At 37.8% G+C, this 18,422-nt stretch overlaps 1 protein-coding gene across 6 annotated transcripts in view; it reads left to right on the top strand.

Annotated features, from left to right (window-relative positions):
- USP47 (ubiquitin specific peptidase 47) overlaps positions 1-18,422 on the top strand; it is a 104,333-nt gene that overhangs the window by 55,772 nt on the left and 30,139 nt on the right. The gene's annotated exons all lie outside the window — the stretch shown is intronic.

Genomic DNA, 18,422 nt, shown 5'->3' with positions numbered 1-18,422 from the left:
GCTGTGTAACTGTAATACTCTTTGGGAAGTTTACAATGCGCATTTAATTTTAAGTGCCCTCCGTGTTCCTGTAATAGAGAAATCAACCAACCTTTTCTCTGTGGGACATCTGTTAGTATTTCAAAGGATACTAGGATTCTGAGGAACATATTCACAAAATATTCTAAGATATTTTGTGGAGCTCTGCATTAGACTAAGGTGATTTAAGGAAATATCTACTTTGTTACATTAATGTTTATGTCCTTGTAATGTTGAAGGGAATGAGAATACTAAAATAATATGTTTCTAATTTCCTGTTATTTTACATGTCTTCTTATTAATCCTGAAAAAATAATATCAGCCAAAAGATTACTTACATTAATATTTTAAAAAACTTGATTCTCACTGATTTATTAGGTAATTAGAACTGTCTACATAAAATCAGTCTCTCCGAACTTTATAATCAAAGAAACCTTGAATCTGCTTATTGCAAGCATATTTGAGAGTGTATTATTTTAAGAAGATCTAAATGGTATAACCTCATATGTTTGATATTAACTAGAGGAGAGCATTCTACTTAATAGTAAATTTTAAACACTATCTTTTTATAGGTAGTTTTATTGAGTTGCTTATTCAGTGGTAGTTACTATTCTAGGCCATTTTTATTAGTATAGTTTTTATTCTCTTTTGGGGTAAGTACATTTAAATATCTGTTTATTATGTCAAAATGTGTTCAAAAGTCTAAAACTGGATTTGGCTGTATGGTTCCTTGTAGTGTCTTGGGAAAGATGAGATTAGGTGAAAGACCTTTGTTCCCTAAGTAAACACAATTTAATGACCATCTTAAAGTTTTGAATAGAAAATTGTTAAATTCATACGCATTTGTGAAATCATAAGTGTTCCAGATATTTAGTTTAGACACATTTATATCATAAGTGCTACCCTGATTTAACAGGTAATTTGGACATTCTTATATGGCTGGCTTGGTCACATAACTCATTTGGTTGGTAGAGTAGTCCAAATTTGTCCAAGTATGTAAGCATCACATAAAGAAAACTCTCTTCCATGGACTCTGTCCTCATTTTTCCAGGAATTTGTGTGGTTGAACATAGTGGGAACCAGTTTAAAAAGTGGGGACTTTTGCTTTCAGGATGATGGAGTAGATGTACATTGCCCTATTCCTCCCGCTTAAACAACTGAAAATCTTGAACATTATATATAAAATAAACATAAGAAGACTCTGAAAGGTGGAGAAAAGGCATAAAGACTAGGGACCTCAGGATCAAGGAATGACATGGGGTGAGTTCCCTGGGTTTTATTTTTGCCTAATATACCCCAAATTTGGAGCTGAAGATGCTGGTAGGCTGGAAGTAGCAAATAGCACAGACTAATAAGTCTGCTGTCTCTAGCCAAGAGACTGGGGAAAGGACAGCCTGGCAAGGCACAAAACTTAGCCAGTAACTGCTGTGCGGTAGCCAGACACTACCAGAAAGATTGTGGCCCTAACCCTAACCTATGTCAGCTAACGCTGGGTAGGGAGCCTCGAAGTTGTAACAAGGCGCTCCAACCCCCTGCTGGGGTGATTTCAGAGAAGACTGACTAGGAGCCAGAAGTTTCTTCTCTTCTGGGCAGTACTGAACCTCCCCACTGCCATTCTCCTTTTACTGTGGTTAATTGTTGTTAGAGACCATGTGGGGAGCCTAGCCTTACCCTCCCACCTAATAGTAAAAAGGTGTTCCTTCCCCTTCCCACTGGAGTAATGTTAGAGGAGGCCTAGATGAGAGTCAGGATTTTTACCACTTCCCACCTCCCAGATAGGGAGGCTAACCCCTCCTATCTGTGGTACCAGTGGAGGCCACAGAGGAAGCAGTGACAGATGTTAGAATTATCTGACAAATATTTTAAAGCAACCATCATAGAAATACCAATACATCAGTGAAAGTTTCTAAGCCCACTTGGAACAAATGAGAAAATAGAAAGTCCTGAGGAAAAAATAGCAGATATAAAGAAAAATGAAATGGGAATTTAGAACTGAGAAATGCAGTAACCACAATTAAAAAGTTAATGGATAGGCTCAACACCAGAATGGAAGAGACAGTGTATAGTGAACCTGACAATAGAACAATATAAATTGCCCAGTTTAAATAACAGAAGTACAGTGGGGGGTGAAAATCCTTAGGGACCCATGGGACTAAAACAGAAGGTCTGACATTGGTGTCATTGGAGTCCTGGAAGGAGAGGAAAAAGAAGACAGGGCTGAAAAAACACTTGAAGAAATAATGCCTGAAGACTTGCCAAATTTGGCAAAAAGCATAAAGCTGCAGATCCAAGAAGCTGAGCAAACCGCAAACAAGATAAGCCAAAAGAACTTTATATCAAGTTCGGTTATAATTAGACTTTTGAAAAGGAAAGACAAAATATCTTGGAAGCAGTGAGTGAGAAAAGGTACCTTTTTTATGGAGGAAAAACAATCTGGTTTCTCATAAGCAGATCTGTCATAAAAAACTATGAAGGTCAGAAGGAAGTAGCACATTTTCAAGTGTTGAAAGAAAAGAGCTGTCAACTAGAGTTTTATACACAGCAGAAATATTATTCAGGAATGAAAGGGAAATCAAGACCTTCTTGGATGAGGGAATCCTGACATAATTTGTTACTAGTAGACCTACCTTTAAAAAATGGCTAAAGAAAATTCTCTAAATGGGAAATGATAAACGGAAGGCATATTGGAACATTAGGAATGAAGAAAGAACAGGGAAAGCAAAACTTCAGTTCAGTCGCTCAGTCGTGTCCGACTCTTTGCGACTCTGTGAATCGCAGCACGCCAGGCCTCCCTGTCCATCACCAACTCCTGGAGTTCACTCAAACAACGTCCATCGAGTCGGTGATGCCATCCAGCCATCTCATCCTCTGTCGTCCCCTTCTCCTCCTGCACCCAATCCCTTCCAGCATCAGAGTCTTTTCCAATGAGTCAACTCTTCCCATGAGGTGGCCAAAGTATTGGAGCTTCAGCTTCAGCATCAGTCCTTCCAATGAACACCCAGGACTGATCTCCTTTAGAATGGACTGGTTGGATCTCATTGCAGTCCAAGGGACTCTCAAGAGTCTTCTCCAACACCACAGTTCAAAAGCATCAATTCTTTGGCACTCAGCTTTCTTCACAGTCCAACTCTCACATCCATACATGACCACAGGAAAAACCATAGCCTTGACTAGATGTACCTTTGTTGGCAAAGTAACGTCTCTGCTTTTGAATATGCTATCTAGGTTGGTCATAACTTTGCTTCCAAGGAGTCTTTTAATTTCATGGCTACAGTCACCATCTGCAGTGATTTTGGAGCCCCCCAAAATAAAGTCTGATACTGTTTCCACTGTTTCTCTATCTATTTCCCATGAAGTGATGGGACCAGATGCCATGATCTTCGTTTTCTGAATGTTGAGCTTTAAGCCAACTTTTTCACTCTCCATTTTCACTTTCATCAAGAGGCTTTTTATTTCCTCTTCACTTTCTGCCATAAGGGTGGTGTCATCTGCATATCTGAAGTTATTGATATTTCTCCCGGCAGTCTTGCAAAACTTAGGGTAATACAATAGGCTCCTTCTCCTCTTGAGTTTTCTAAATTATCTTTGATACTTGAACCAAAATTATAACACTGTCTGGTGTGATTCTAAATATATGTAAAGGAACTATTTAAGACAATTATATTACAAAATTGGAAGAGGTACAAAGACAGTGTACTTCACTTGAACAGTTAAAAGAATGGGACCGATAGACTAAAAGTTTTGTGTATGTAATATAACATGTAGAGCAACCACTGAAAAAGAGATACAATCAGTTCAGTTGAGTTCAGTTGCTCAGTCGTGTCTGACTGTTTGCAACCCCATGAACTGCAGCACGCCAGGCCTCCCTGTCCATCGCCAACTCCCAGAGTTGGTACACTCAGAAGCATTATCAATAAATTGAAGTAAAATTTAATTCAAAATTTTTTTTCAGGTTATCCATAGGAAGGCACAGAAAAGAAAACAAACTAAAACATTAAAATAGCAAACTTAGTTGCATGTAAGTAGTCTAACTATACCAAGTAAAGGGCATCCCTGGTGGCTCAGACAGTAAAGAATCAGGCCGCAGTGCAGGAGACCTGGACTCAGTCCCTGTGTCAGGAAGATCCTCTGGAGAAGGGAATGGCAACCCACTCCAGTATTCTTGCCTGGAGAATTCCATGGACAGAGGAGCCTGGCAAGCTACAGTCCAAGGGGTCACAAAGAGTTGGACATGACTGAGCAACTAACATACATACCAAGTAAAAGGAAGAGATCGGCATATTAGATTTAAAAAATGTGATCCAACAATATGCTAGGTACAAAAAACAGCTTTTAGTATATTGAAATGGCAGGTTGATAATAAAAGGGTTGAAAATTATATATCATGTAAACATTAATCAAGAGAAATGAGGCATGGCTATATTAAAAGGAGATAAAGCTGACTTTAAAGCAGAATTACTAGAGACAAAGAAGGGCATTGTATAATGATTAAAAAGGTCAGTCCATCAAGAAGACAGCAATCTTAAATGTGTACAAACTAAGTTACAGAGCTGCAAAATATGTGAAGAAAAAGCCTTTCAAAATGAAAGGAGAAATTGACAAATCTACAGTTACAGTTGGAGACTTCAGTGCCCTCAATAATTGATAGGTAGAATCTCTAGACAAAAAATTAACAAAGATATGTAACTTAACAATATCATCAGCCAGCAAGCTCTAATAGATATGAAACTGTGCACTCGAAAACAGCAGAGTACACATTCTTCTCAAGTGCCTATGGACTACGTATGAGGATAGACCATACCCTGGGCCATAATACAAACTTCAATTTAAAAGAATTAAAATCAGAGAGAGTGTGATTCCACACTGGAATCAAATTGGAAATCAATAACAGTTAATTGGAAAATCACCAAACATTGGGAAAATAAACAATGCACTTCTAAATAATCCATGAGTCAAAGAGGAAATCTTGAGGCAAATTAAATACATATATATATTTTGAATGGAAATGCAGATGTGTAACAGAAATTTTGAGACACAGCTGAAGCAATACTACAGAGAGGAAAGTGTTAGTCTCTCAACCCCATGGCTCCTCTCACCATAGAATTCTCCAGGCAAGAATACTGGAGTGGGTAGCCATTCCCTACTCCAGAAAATCTTTCCAACCCAGGGATAGAATCCTGGTCTCCCACATTGCAGGCAGATTCCTTACTGTTTGAGCCACCACAGGGAGGAAAATTCATAGCTTTAAATGCTGGCCTTTAGTATAAATTCTTCCATAAGAAAAAATAGAAAATGTTATGTATTAATAATGTAAGCGTCCACCTAACCTGGAAAAAAGAGCAAAAGAAACCCAAAGCCAGCAGAAGGAAGAACATAATAAAAGAGCAGAAATCAGTGAAACTGAAAACAGAAAATCAATAAAAGCAGTTATTAGAAAAGATCAATCCAACTGATAAACCTGTAGCAGGACTGACAGAGGGGAAAAAGGTAAGATAAACATTTCCAGTATTAAGACTGAAACTACTACTATTACAAACCTTGTAGATATCAAAAGGATAATAAGGGACAGTTCTGCACATATAATTTGATGACTTAGTTGAACCAGTGCCTTGAAAGTACTCATCTTATATGGCTTAGATAATTTTAATAGCCCCATAACTGTTAAGATATTAAATTCATAATTTAGAATCTCTTAAGAAAATCTGTTAAGTTGGAAAGTTTTCACTGGAGACTTGTACCACATATTTTAGCACAGTGAGCACCAGTTCTTCACAACCCCTTTCAAAAAAAGGAAGGAACTCTCCCCAATGTGTTTTATGAAGCTCCTCTCATCCTCATACCAAACCAGACAAAGGCAGTTAAACAACAACAACAAAAAAACCCTCAAAATTATGACCAAGCCAGTTTCCTTAATGCATATAGATGGAAAAATTCTTGTCAAAATATTAGTAAATAGAGCTAAGCAATATATAAGGAGAATTATATACCATGACAAAGTAGAGTTCATTCCAGGGATTCAAGGCTGGTCAGTATTTTAAAAATCATTGACTGTAATTTACCATATTAACAGAGACAGGAAAATTGGCATGATCGCATTAATTGACTTAGAAAAAGCTCTTGACAGAGTTCAATAATCCACTCATGATAGAAACCCTAAAAACTGATAATGGAGGATAATTTTTCTTAAACTTATAAAGAACATATTCAAAAACCTACAGCTAACATCATACTTTGTGGTGAAAGACTGAATGTTTTCTGCCTAAAACATCAAGGTTATCTCGGCAAGGATGTCTGCTCTTATTCATTTTAGTACTGGAAGTCACAGCCAATACAATAAGGCAAGAAGAACAAATAAAAGGTATACCAATTAAAGGAAGAAATAAAATTGTTCCCCCTTTTTAAATAACATTTTTTTTGGTATAGAAAACCCCAAGGTATTTGTCAAAACAAAGCAAAACCCTGGAAAACCAATAAGTGATTTTAGAAGGTAGCCAGATATAAGATAAACATAAACAAATTAGTTGTGTTTCAAAATATTAGCAAAGAACATGTGGAAAGTGAAATTAAAAATACAATATCGTTTACAGTTGGGGGAAAAAACCCTTATGTGTAAATATAACAAAATATGATCTGGACCTATGTACTGGAAACTATAAATTCTGAAAGTAATATTTGAATGGAGAGACATACTCTGCTCATTGATTGAAAGAGTCACAGGTTGAAGATGTCAGTTCTCTCCCAAATTGTGTAATTTTAATGAATTCCTTTCAAAATCTGACAGACTTTTTCAACCTCATTCTAAATAACATAAAATAGCTAGAATAGCTAAAAGAATTTTGGAAAAAGAATTAAGAAAAATCTGTCTAGTTGATTTCAAGACTTATTATATACTTACAGTAATCAAGGCTTTCTGATATTGGAAGAATAAGCAATAGATCAGTGGAACATAATAGAAAACCCAGAAATAAATCCACACAGATAGCCCAGCTGATTTTTTAGAATGGCACAGTGCAATTCAATACAAGAAGGATGGTCTTTTCAACAAATGATGTTAAACAGTTGGGTACTTTTATTTATAAAACTGAACCTCTACTTAAACCTCACAGCTTGTACAAAGATTAGCTCAAAGTGGATCATAGACTTAAACATAAAATGTAAAGTTATAAACTTTTAGAGAAATAGGAAAAAATTTTAGATACAGGGTTAAGCAATTAATTCTTAGATTTGATACCAAAAAGTACAGTCCACAAAGGGAAAAATTGACAAGTTGTATCTCTACATAATTTTTAAAACATTTGCCCTTTGAAAGCCAAAGTGAGGAAGATAAAAAGAGAAGCTACAGACTGGGAGAAATTATTTGGAAAGCACATATCTGACAGAGGACTAGTATTTAGAATACATAAAGACATCTTGAAACACTGTAATAAAAAACCCAAACAGTCCGTTTAGACAGTAGGCAAAAGACAAAAACATTCTAAGAGCATATACAGATACCAAATAAATACAGGAAAAGATATTTAGCATCTCTAGGGAAATGCAAAGAGCTGGACATAACATGACAGCTGAACAGCAACAAAACAAGTGCAAATTCAAACCTTATGAAGATAACACACTACCAACAGAATGGCTAAAATAAAAAATAATGGCAGCACAAAAAACTGGCAACAGTGTGGAGAAACTGGATCACTCATGTTTTTGGTGGCAATGTGAAGTATTATAGGCAGTTTCTTATGAAGCTAAACATGAAGTGACCATCAGATCAGATCAGGAGATCAGTCGTGTCCGACTCTTTGCGACCCCATGAATCACAGCACGCCAGGCCTCCCTGTCCATCACCAACTCCCGGAATTCACTCAGACTCAACGTCCATCAGTCAGTGATGCCGTCCGGCCATCTCATCCTCTGTCGTCCCCTTCTCCTCCTGCCCCCAATCCCTCCCAGCAGCAGAGTCTTTTCCAGTGAGTCAGCTCTTCGCATCAGGTGGCCAAAGTACTGGAGTTTCAGCGTTAGCATCATTCCTTCCAAAGAAATCCCAGGGCTGATCTCCTTCACAATGGACTGCTTGGATCTCCTTGCAGTCCAAGGGACTCTCAAGAGTCTTCTCCAACACCACACTTCAAAAGCATCAATTCTTCGGTGCTCAGCCTTCTTCACAGTCCAACTCTCACATCCATACATGACCTTAGGAAAAACCATAGCCTTGACTAGACGGACCTTTGTTGGCAAAGTAATGTCTCTGCTTTTGAATATGCTATCTAGGTTGGTCATACCTTTCCTTCCAAGGAGTAAGCGTCTTTTAATTTCATGGCTGCAGTCACCATCTGCAGTGATTTTGAAGCCCAGAAAAATAAAGTCTTACACTGTTTCCACTGTTTGCCCCTCTGTTTCCCATGAAGTGATGGGACCGGATGCCATGATCTTCGTTTTCTGAATGTTCAGCTTTAAGCCAACTTTTTCACTCTCCTCTTTCACTTTCATTAAGAGGCTTTTTAGTTCCTCTTCACTTTCTGCCATAAGGGTGGTATCATCTGCATATCTGAGGTTATTGATATTTCTCCCGCCAATCTTGATTCCAGCTTGTGTTTCTTCCAGTCCAGTGTTTCTCATGATGTACTCTGCATATAAGTTAAATAAACAGGGTGACAATATACAGCCTTGACGACCTCCTTTTCCTATTTGGAACCAGTCTGTTGTTCCATGTCCAGTTCTAACTGTTGCTTCCTGACCTGCATACAAATTTCTCAAGAGGCAGGTCAGGTGGTCTGGTATTCCCATCTCTTTCACAGTTTTCCACAGTTTATTGTGATCCACACAGTCAAAGGCTTTGGCATAGTCAATAAAGCAGAAATAGATGCTTTTCTGGAACTCTCTTGCTTTTTCCATGATCCAGTGGATGTTGGCAATTTGATCTCTGGTTCCTCTGCCTTTTCTAAAACCAGCTTGAGCATCAGGAAGTTCACGGTTCACATATTGCTGAAGCCTGGCTTGGAGAATTTTCAGCATTACTTTACTAGCATGTGAGATGAGTGCAATTGTGCGGTAGTTTGAGCATTCTTTGGCATTGCCTTTCTTTGGGATTGGAATGAAAACTGACCTTTTCCAGTCCTGTGGCCACTGCTGAGTTTTCCAAATTTGCTGGCATATTGAGTGCAGCACTTTCACAGCATCATCTTTCAGGATTTGAAATAGCTCAACTGGAATTCCATCACCTCCACTAGCTTTGTTCGTAGTGATGCTTTCTAAGGCCCACTTGACTTCACATTCCAGGATGTCTGGCTCTAGGTGAGTGATCACACCGTCGTGATTATCTGGGTCGTGAAGATCTCTTTTGTACAGTTCTGTGTATTCTTGCCACCTCTTCTTAATATCTTCTGCTTCTGTTAGGTCCATACCATTTGTGTCCTTTATCGAGCCCATCTTTGCATGAAATGTTCCTTTGGTATCTCTGATTTTCTTGAAGAGATCCCTAGTCTTTCCCACTCTGTTGTTTTCCTCTATTTCTTTGCATTGATCGCTGAAGAAGACTTTCTTGTCTCTCCTTGCTTTTCTTTGGAACTCTGCATGCAGATGTTTATATCTTTCCTTTTCTCCTTTGCTTTTCACTTCTCTTCTTTTCACAGCTATTTGTAAGGCCTCCCCAGACAGTCATTTTGCTTTTTTGCATTTCTTTTCCATGGGGATGGTCTTGATCCCTGTCTCCTGTACAGTGTCACGAACCTCATTCCATAACCTCCAGTAATTATACTCTTTTGATTATCCCAAAGAAATGAAAACTAATTAGATGTTCATAATGTCTCCAGTTTTAATATTCCAAAACTGAAATCAGCCCAGATGTCCTTCAGCAAGTAAATGGATTAACTGGGGTGCATACAAACCATAGAATACTACTTATTAATAAAAAGGAACAAACTGCAATACACACAGAAACTTGAACGAATCTCCAGAGAATTATGCTGCATGACAAAAGCGAATCTCCAAAGATTACATATGATTTCATTTATATAACATTTTGGATACAACAGTTTTAGAATTGAGAGATTAATCATTGCCGGAGCTTATAGAGTAGCTGAACCCAGGGGAAGCATGGGTAGGTGGTTACTATAACAGGGCAACATGACTGATCCTTGTGGTGTAGGAATTGTTCAGTCTCTTGGCTGTGGTGGTAGATACATGAGCCTATACAGGTAATAACATTATATAGAGCTTACTGTACACACATGCACAGAGAAATGAATACACTGAAGCTGAGAAAACTGGAATAATATTGGTGGGTTATATCAATGGCAGTATCCTGATTGTGATATTATACTACAGTTTTGCAAACTAGTTACCTACCATTTGGAGGAATCGCAGCATGTACAGGAGGCTCTGTATTACTTTTTATAATTGTATATGAACCTTCAGTAATCTCAAAGATTGCAATTAAAAGTAGATAGCTTAAGTAAAAATAGAATCTTTTTCCTACTTTAAAGAGAAATACAAAGTATGTATTCTGAGAAAGATAGTTGACTCTGTAAGGAAGACATAACTGCATATCAGTAGCACAGAATTGCTGAGTATATTAAAATCAGTTAGAAAATAGTTATCAGTGGTAGTTCTAATTTATCTTCTGTGGTTCAGTTTTAAAAATAAAATATGAAGTAGTGAATGATGGAGAAAGAATTTTATTTGTAAGTTAAGAGTTAAATGAGGATTTATAGGCAATACTGTTTCTTGGTTCTATCTTTTGATTGCCCTATACCTAGATTTTCTATATTTCTTAATCAAAGAACTAAGGATATAAGAATTCTCTATATTATGTTCTGAATGCTGAAGAATAGGGTCTAAAAACTTGTGTACAGTTACACTTTGTGTAATATATAAGGAGGTGTAAGTTCTAGAAAATAAAGCTATTATCTTCACTCTGGAATGATAAAAAACAATCACAGTCAACCCAAAGCTAGTTTGGAAAAATGACTCAAGAATAGTTTACCATACTCCAGAGGACAGCTCGTGGTAAGCGTGAGCTTGCTGTGTGTGTGTGAGTGTGCATTTATAATGGCACAGTGTTTATATTTTGTTCCATTTTTATGATCTATAACTTGTTTTTTAGCATCTAAAATATAGTTTGGCATGATTTTGTTGTCTCATCACATTAGGTGAAGATAAATGTATATAACCACATTAGCCCATACATACTTTATTTGTTGAATCAACAGATCAAACTAATTTTTATGGCTGGCTAATCTTTATTTATAATTATTCTAGTGGCAACTTTTTAAAAAGTGAATAGGAAACTAAAGAAAATTAATAGTATAGCTTTAACTGGTTTGTGAATCTAAAGGATAATTTCAGCTGTCTGAATCTACATAATCCCACATGCCTTCCCCAAACCATAGGCAAAAAGGAACACTAGCAAAACCCAACTGACCCGTACCTTTTGGAATACTAGGAGACAGAATAATATGAACTTTAAATTACATGAAAATAGCAAAATTATCAAGTTCCAGGAGACCTTCCAGTATTGTTGCAAGTGTGTGTGTGTGGAGAGTATGGAGTGGGACGCTTTAGAGACTCCATGAAACAGGAGTGGGGATTGGAAGACTTGAATGAAGATAGAATACCCTTAAATGAGAAAGTACAGCAGTATGTGCCAAAATAGTGAACTCAGACTTGGACTTGATAGTTTATAGCACCAGCTACACAGAAGGAATTTTAGAGTGAGAAGGGTTAGAAAGTGACAGCCTTGGAGGAATTTTGCTTCTAGAGAAGGAGATAAACCAAAAAGGGATGATGCCCCTGAGTCATAGCAGTGAGGAGAAAAGAAGAAGAGAATGATACTGCAAAATCAAAGGGGACACCAGCCTCTTCTTCACCATTACCCATTCACAAAATGGCACTTTACTAAGTAAAAAGCCTCTTGATGAAAGTGAAAGAGGAGAGTGAAAAAGTTGGCTTAAAGCTCAACATTCAAAAAATGAAGATCATGGCATCCGGTCCCATCACTTCATGGGAAATACATGGGGAAACAGTGGAAACAGTGTCAGACTTTATTTTTTGGGCTCCGAAATCACTACAGATGGTGACTGCAGCCATGAAATTAAAAGACACTTCCTCCTTGGAAGGAAAGTTATGACCAACCTAGATAGCATATTCAAAAGCAGAGACATTACTTTGCCAACAAAGGTCCGTCTAGTCAAGGCTATGGTTTTTCCTATGGTCATGTATGGATGTGAGAGTTGGACTGTGAAGAAGGCTGAGCGTTGAAGAATTGATGCTTTTGAAGTGTGGTGTTGGAGAAGACTCTTGAGAGTCCCTTGCATTGCAAGGAGATCCAAGCAGTCCATTGTGAAGGAGATCAGCCCTGGGATTTCTTTGGAAGGAATGATGCTAAAGTGGAAACTCCAGTACTTTGGCCACCTGATGCGAAGAGTTGACTCATTGGAAAAGACTCTGATGCTGGGAGGGATTGGGGGCAGGAGGAGAAGCGGACGACAGAGGATGAGATGGCTGGATGGCATCACCGACTCGATGGACGTGAGTCTGAGTGAATTCCGGGAGTTGGTGATGGACAGGGAGGCCTGGTGTGCTGTGATTCATGGGGTCGCAAAGAGTTGGACACGACTGAGCGACTGAACTGAACTGAAGTTAACAGAATGTGCTCACAAACTAAAGAATGCCATCCACAAAATGACTATGGGAAAAAAATTAAACAGCACAGCTGTTGAAAGAAAACAGAATATACGTATTAAAGCATTTCAGCTGATGAATAAGTCTGGAAATAAACACAGCCCTGAAAAAGGAAACCTCAAAAAAATAACCACAAAATAGGATACTGTAACACGGTACTCTGGACTAAATTAAGTATTCCCAAGCAAGCAGAATAGAACCTGGTATTCAAAAATGTAAGGAGAGGAATGGATTAGAAAAACAAGAAATGCAGGGTGAGCTGATCGAACTTAGGAAGGAAATTGAAGAAAAGATGGAACTACATTAGAAATGAAGAACTAGTTATAAAATACTAGAGAGAAAATAGGATGGAATGAAAGCTAAGGAAGAATATAGAAAATGAGATAAAGTAAAAATTAAGATCTCAAAGCAAATGATTATAAAGGAAGACTGGCAAAGGAATCCAACATAATTGGACTGTGTGAAGCATAAAAACACGGTAGAGCAACACTTATAAACTATAATCCAGGAAAACTTTCTGGGAATTGGGGAAGTTTAATCAACTTTTTGAAAGATTCCTTCCCCCCTGCCCTCAACATGCCTGGAAAAACAGATCTGGAATGATCAACTCTGAGACATATTTTAATTGACTTTTAAACTTGAAGGATAAATTGGACTGGCATCATATTTTTGAAGAGCAACATGCAAGTCATAGCAACAGAATAGCAGTTTCAAGGAAGTAAAAATTGTAAGCCAAGGATTTGCTATCTAGCCAAATTTTTCTTCAATTATTATGGCAGTAGAAAATCAAACTTTGAATATTGGGGGACTCATTGATTATTTTATCTGTAAGCCTTGAGTTTATTAGAGGGTGAGCTCCACCCACCCAAGAGACCACTGGGGAAGCTTCAGCAAAAGGACTGTGAGCATTTAATATATAGAATTAAGGACTAAATAAAACAAGGGTGAGGACATGATAGAAGAAAGTATGAAATACTGTATCTTGATGTACAAAGAATGCCTCTCTTAAAAAAGGAAAAGAAAAAAGAGAAGGGGGTATAGAATGAGGAGACGGTTAAATGGGGGGAGACCAGGATACCATTTAAAATTGGCAGTCTAGACACTAAAAACTTAAGGAAAAGGAGGAGGAAGGGTTAAGAATACTAGCAAAAGTGTATATAAATACATTAGAACAAATTACTAGCCTTCCTAAATACCAAAAGAAAACATAGAAAAACAGCAAAGAAAAGCACCATGTAGGAAAAAACAGCAAATATTAATAGAATAATTAAAATACACAATAGTGACTGAGATGGAGTAAAACATTGGTCCTATTAGATGGGTTTAAATTCCCTGTTAAAAGTAAAAGATCGTCGAATTGACTTACAAAACATTAAAATTTGGGTTAAGCAAGAATCCAATAATGGATGCTAAACCAAGGTGAAAACTTGTTAAGGCTCAGTACTTTTGTATGGTCTCCCAAGTGTCTCCTTAAAAATTGCTTATTAGTTGGAGGGAAAGAGACACGTGTACCCCCAATGTTCATCGCAGCACTGTTTATAATAGCCAGGACATGGAAGCAACCTAGATGTCCATCAGCAGATGAATGGATAAGAAAGCTATGGTACATATACACAATGGAGTATTACTCAGCCATTAAAAAGAATACATTTGAATCAGTTCTAATGAGGTGGATGAAACTGGAGCCTATTATACAGAGTGAAGTAAGCCAGAAGGAAAAACATAAATACAGTATACTAACGCATATATATGGAATTTAGAAAGATGGTAACAATAACCTGGTGTACGGGACAGCAAAAGAGACACTGATGTCTAGAACAGTCTTATGGACTCTGTGGGAGAGGGAGAGGGTGGAAAGATTTGGGAGAGTGACATTGAAACATGTAGAATATCATGTAAGAAACAAGTTGCCAGTCCAGGTTCGATGCACGATACTGGATGCTTGGGGCTGGTGCACTGGGACGACCCAGAGGGATGGTGTGGGGAGGGAGGAGGGAGGAGGGTTCAGGATGGGGAACACATGTATGCCTGTGGCGGATTCATTTTGATATTTGGCAAAACTAATACAATTATGTAAAGTTTAAAAATAAAATTTAAAAAAAAATTACTTATTAGTTGGAAAGAGGAAAATGTAATAACCATATATAGTGAAGAAACTGGGCAATGCCTTGACCAGGTGATTGAAGTTAGTATCACCAATAGGGATGTTAAGGACATCATGCCCTTTGACTGTGATACCCTTTGAAGAGTACATCATTACTTATGTGAGTACATCATTACTTACGTAGTAGTTTAGTAAGGAAGGCATAAACTGAATCTAACCGTGAGGAACATCAAACAAACCCAAATTGTGGAACATTTTATAAGATAACCTAGCCTCTTCAAAAATTGTTAATATCATGAAAGAAAGGCTTTAGAACTGTTCTGATAAAATGAATCTGAAGAGGCGGTCATCCAAATACAGACTTTGTTCCTGGATTTGATTCTGTACTGGATGGGGAGAAATACTGTAAAGGACATTATTAGAATAATTGACAGAATTGGAGTATGGACTGACAAATTACCAATATTAAGTTTTCCTGAATTTGATTAACTCCTTTGTTTTTATAAGAATATCCTTTTTCTTAAAAAGTCACATTGAAGATTAACGGGGAAAGCGTGTATGAACCTGCTCTCAAGTGCTTTGGAAAAACACATGATGTGAGTGTAGGTGGGAGAATGATAAAGCAGAGGTAGCAAAAGGTTAAAAGTTGGTGAGTCTGGGTAAAATGTTTAAGGGAATTTCCTGTTGTTCAAATTTTTCTCTGGTTTTTAAATTTTAAAAATTGTAGCTCTGATTGTGAACTATAAGCCAGAAATCAGTACATACATATAGTTTCATAAAGTAGAATTTGAGTTATGTAATTTTCTCACTCTCCCCCTTTTTTAAAAATATATCAAGTGTTGTACTAGTTCAGTTTCCATTTGGAAAGCTCAACTGATTTTTATCAGTCTGTATTAAGCTATAGATGTGATTGCTCTTAAAGCTTCTTTTGCTCTTATGTTTTTGAAGAATTTGCCTTTTTCATACTTAAAATATGCTCTAGAAGGGGAAAAAATCATTTTCTAAATGTGTTCTTTTCTATGACCTCCTGTAAACTACTTGAATATATGGAGAAAGGCTGGCTATTTTTGGTCTCCCTCCCCAACCCTATTAATGCTTCTTTGTGTTCTGAGGACAAAATTGGAGATGGGTGAAGTTAGAAGCTCCCAAAGAAAGGCAATGCCAAAGAATGCTCAAACTACCACACAAGTGCACTCATCTCACATGCTAGTAAAGTAATGCTGAAAATTCTCCAAGCCAGGCTTCAACAGTATGTGAACCGTGAACTTCCAGATGTTCAAGCTGCTTTTAGAAAAGGCAGAGGAACCAGATATCAAATTGCCAACATCCGCTGGATCATGGAAAAAGCAAGAGAGTTCCAGAAAAACATCTATTTCTGCTTTATTGACTATGCCAAAGCTTTTGACCGTGTGGATCACAGTAAACTGTGGAAAATTCTTGAAGAGATGAAAATACCAGACCACCTGACCTGCCTCTTGAGAAACCTATATGCAGGTCAGGAAGCAACAGTTAGAACTGGACATGGAACAACAGACTGGTTCCAAATAGGAAAAGGAGTATGTCAAGGCTGTATATTGTCACCCTGCTTATTTAACTTACATGCAGAGTACATCATGAGAAATGCTGGGCTGGAAGAAGCACAAGCTGGAATCAAGATTGCGGGGAGAAATATCAATAACCTCAGATATGCAGATGACACCACCCTTATGGCAGAAAGTGAAAAGGAACTAAAAAGCCTGTGATGAAAGTGGAGAGTGAAAAAGTTGGCTTAAAGCTCAACATTCAGAAAACAAAGATCATGGCATCTGGTCCCATCACTTCATGGGAAACAGTGTCAGACTTTATTTTTGGGGCTCCAAAATCACTGCAGATGGTGACTGCAGCCATGAAATTAAAAGACACTTCCTCCTTGGAAGGAAAGTTATGACCAACCTAGATAGCATATTCAAAAGCAGAGACATTACTTTGCCAACAAAGGTCCGTCTAGTCAAGGTTATGGTTTTTCCTGTGGTCATGTATGGATGTGAAAGTTGCACTGTGAAGAAAGCTGAGTGCCGAAGAATTGATGCTTTTGAAGTGTGGTGTTGGAGAAGACTCTTGAGAGTCCCTTGGACTGCAAGGAGATCCAAGCAGTCCATTGTGAAGGAGATCAGCCCTGGGATTTCTTTGGAAGGAATGATGCTAAAGCTAAAACTCCAGTACTTTGGCCACCTGATGCGAAGAGTTGACTCATTGGAAAAGACTCTGATGCTGGGAGAGATTGGGGGCAGGAGGAGAAGGGAACGACAGAGGATGAGATGGCTGGATGGCGTCAGTGACTCGATGGACGTGAGTCTGAGTGAACTCCGGGAGTTGGTGATGGACAGGGAGGCCTGACGTGCTGCGATTCATGGGGTCGCAAAGAGTTGGACACGACTGAGCGACTGAACTGAACTGAACTGAACTGATGTTAGAAGCATTTTGTATATTTTTTTGTAATTTTTTAATCTTATTCCAAAATGAGCTATACTGAGGATTATGTGAATTTTATATACTTGGTAGCTGTTTTTACACTAACTCCATTTTGCCAGATCAAGCTCACTTACCTTTTGAGGAACAACTTGTTCTATAGCAAAAAAATTTTTGAAGATATTTTGTCTTAGTGATTCACTTCTTCTTCTTTATATGTAATAAATATTGTCAAACCATGTCCTTAGACCATGTGTGAGGAATAAAGGTGATATCAAATGAAATTGTGCAATCCAACCTTATATGCTATACAGTACATGGAATTCTCCTTGCCAGAATACTGGAGTAGGTAGCTGTTTCCTTCTCCAGGGGATCTTCCCAACTCAGGGATTGAACCCACGTCTCCCACATTGCAGTCTGATTCTGTACCAGCTGAACCACCAGGGAAGCCCAAGAATCCTGCAGTGGTTATCTAATTTATCCCTTCTCCAGAGGATCTTCTCGACCCAGGAATCAAATTGGGATCTTCTGCATTGCAGGCAGATTGCCAGCCAAGCTACCATATATATACCAATCATATATGTTGTACTAACTGAAACTTTTTTAATTGCAAAAAGTCAATGTTGAAAAATTAAAAACTTTATACCTACTGATTCTTCAACAATATTCATACAGGTTTCTTGCTTCTGTCTTAAAGCTGTATGGAGAAAAAGAGAACCACATGGTTCCGCTAGGTGAACAGTCCAGGAGCTCTCATACATTTTCAAGTGGAGCAGTATCTGACAAGCAGTGAGATGGCTGCACAATAGTTTTCAATCTTTCTAATTAGTACAGTGGCGAATTACTAACTGACCCTAAATGTAGTGATGAAAGAAATGATTAGATTTTTAAGTGTACAGATAATGTACACTCAGAGCACTGTGTTTTAACTGTGCAGTTTAAAATAGTCTCCTTTTATTAGAAGAATGCAGTGACGTATGCAACTGCTTTTTTAAGTGTGGAATTACTTTTTAATCTAAAGAGTGAGGATCTGTTAGATTATTTAGCCAAAAACCACAATGTAAAGTCTATGACAATTAAGCAGAGATGACTGATGTGCAAGACCAGGAAACGTAGCACTCATACAGAATGAAATAAAGTAATTTTTTGCTGTTTTATAATGATAAAATCATTTTGTTGTTGA

This window comes from Bos javanicus, chromosome 15 (assembly GCF_032452875.1).
Source record: "Bos javanicus breed banteng chromosome 15, ARS-OSU_banteng_1.0, whole genome shotgun sequence".
Lineage (NCBI taxonomy): Eukaryota > Metazoa > Chordata > Mammalia > Artiodactyla > Bovidae > Bos > Bos javanicus.
The sequence above is the reverse complement of the archived record's forward strand: the minus strand, read 5'-3'. Positions and strand labels throughout refer to the sequence as shown.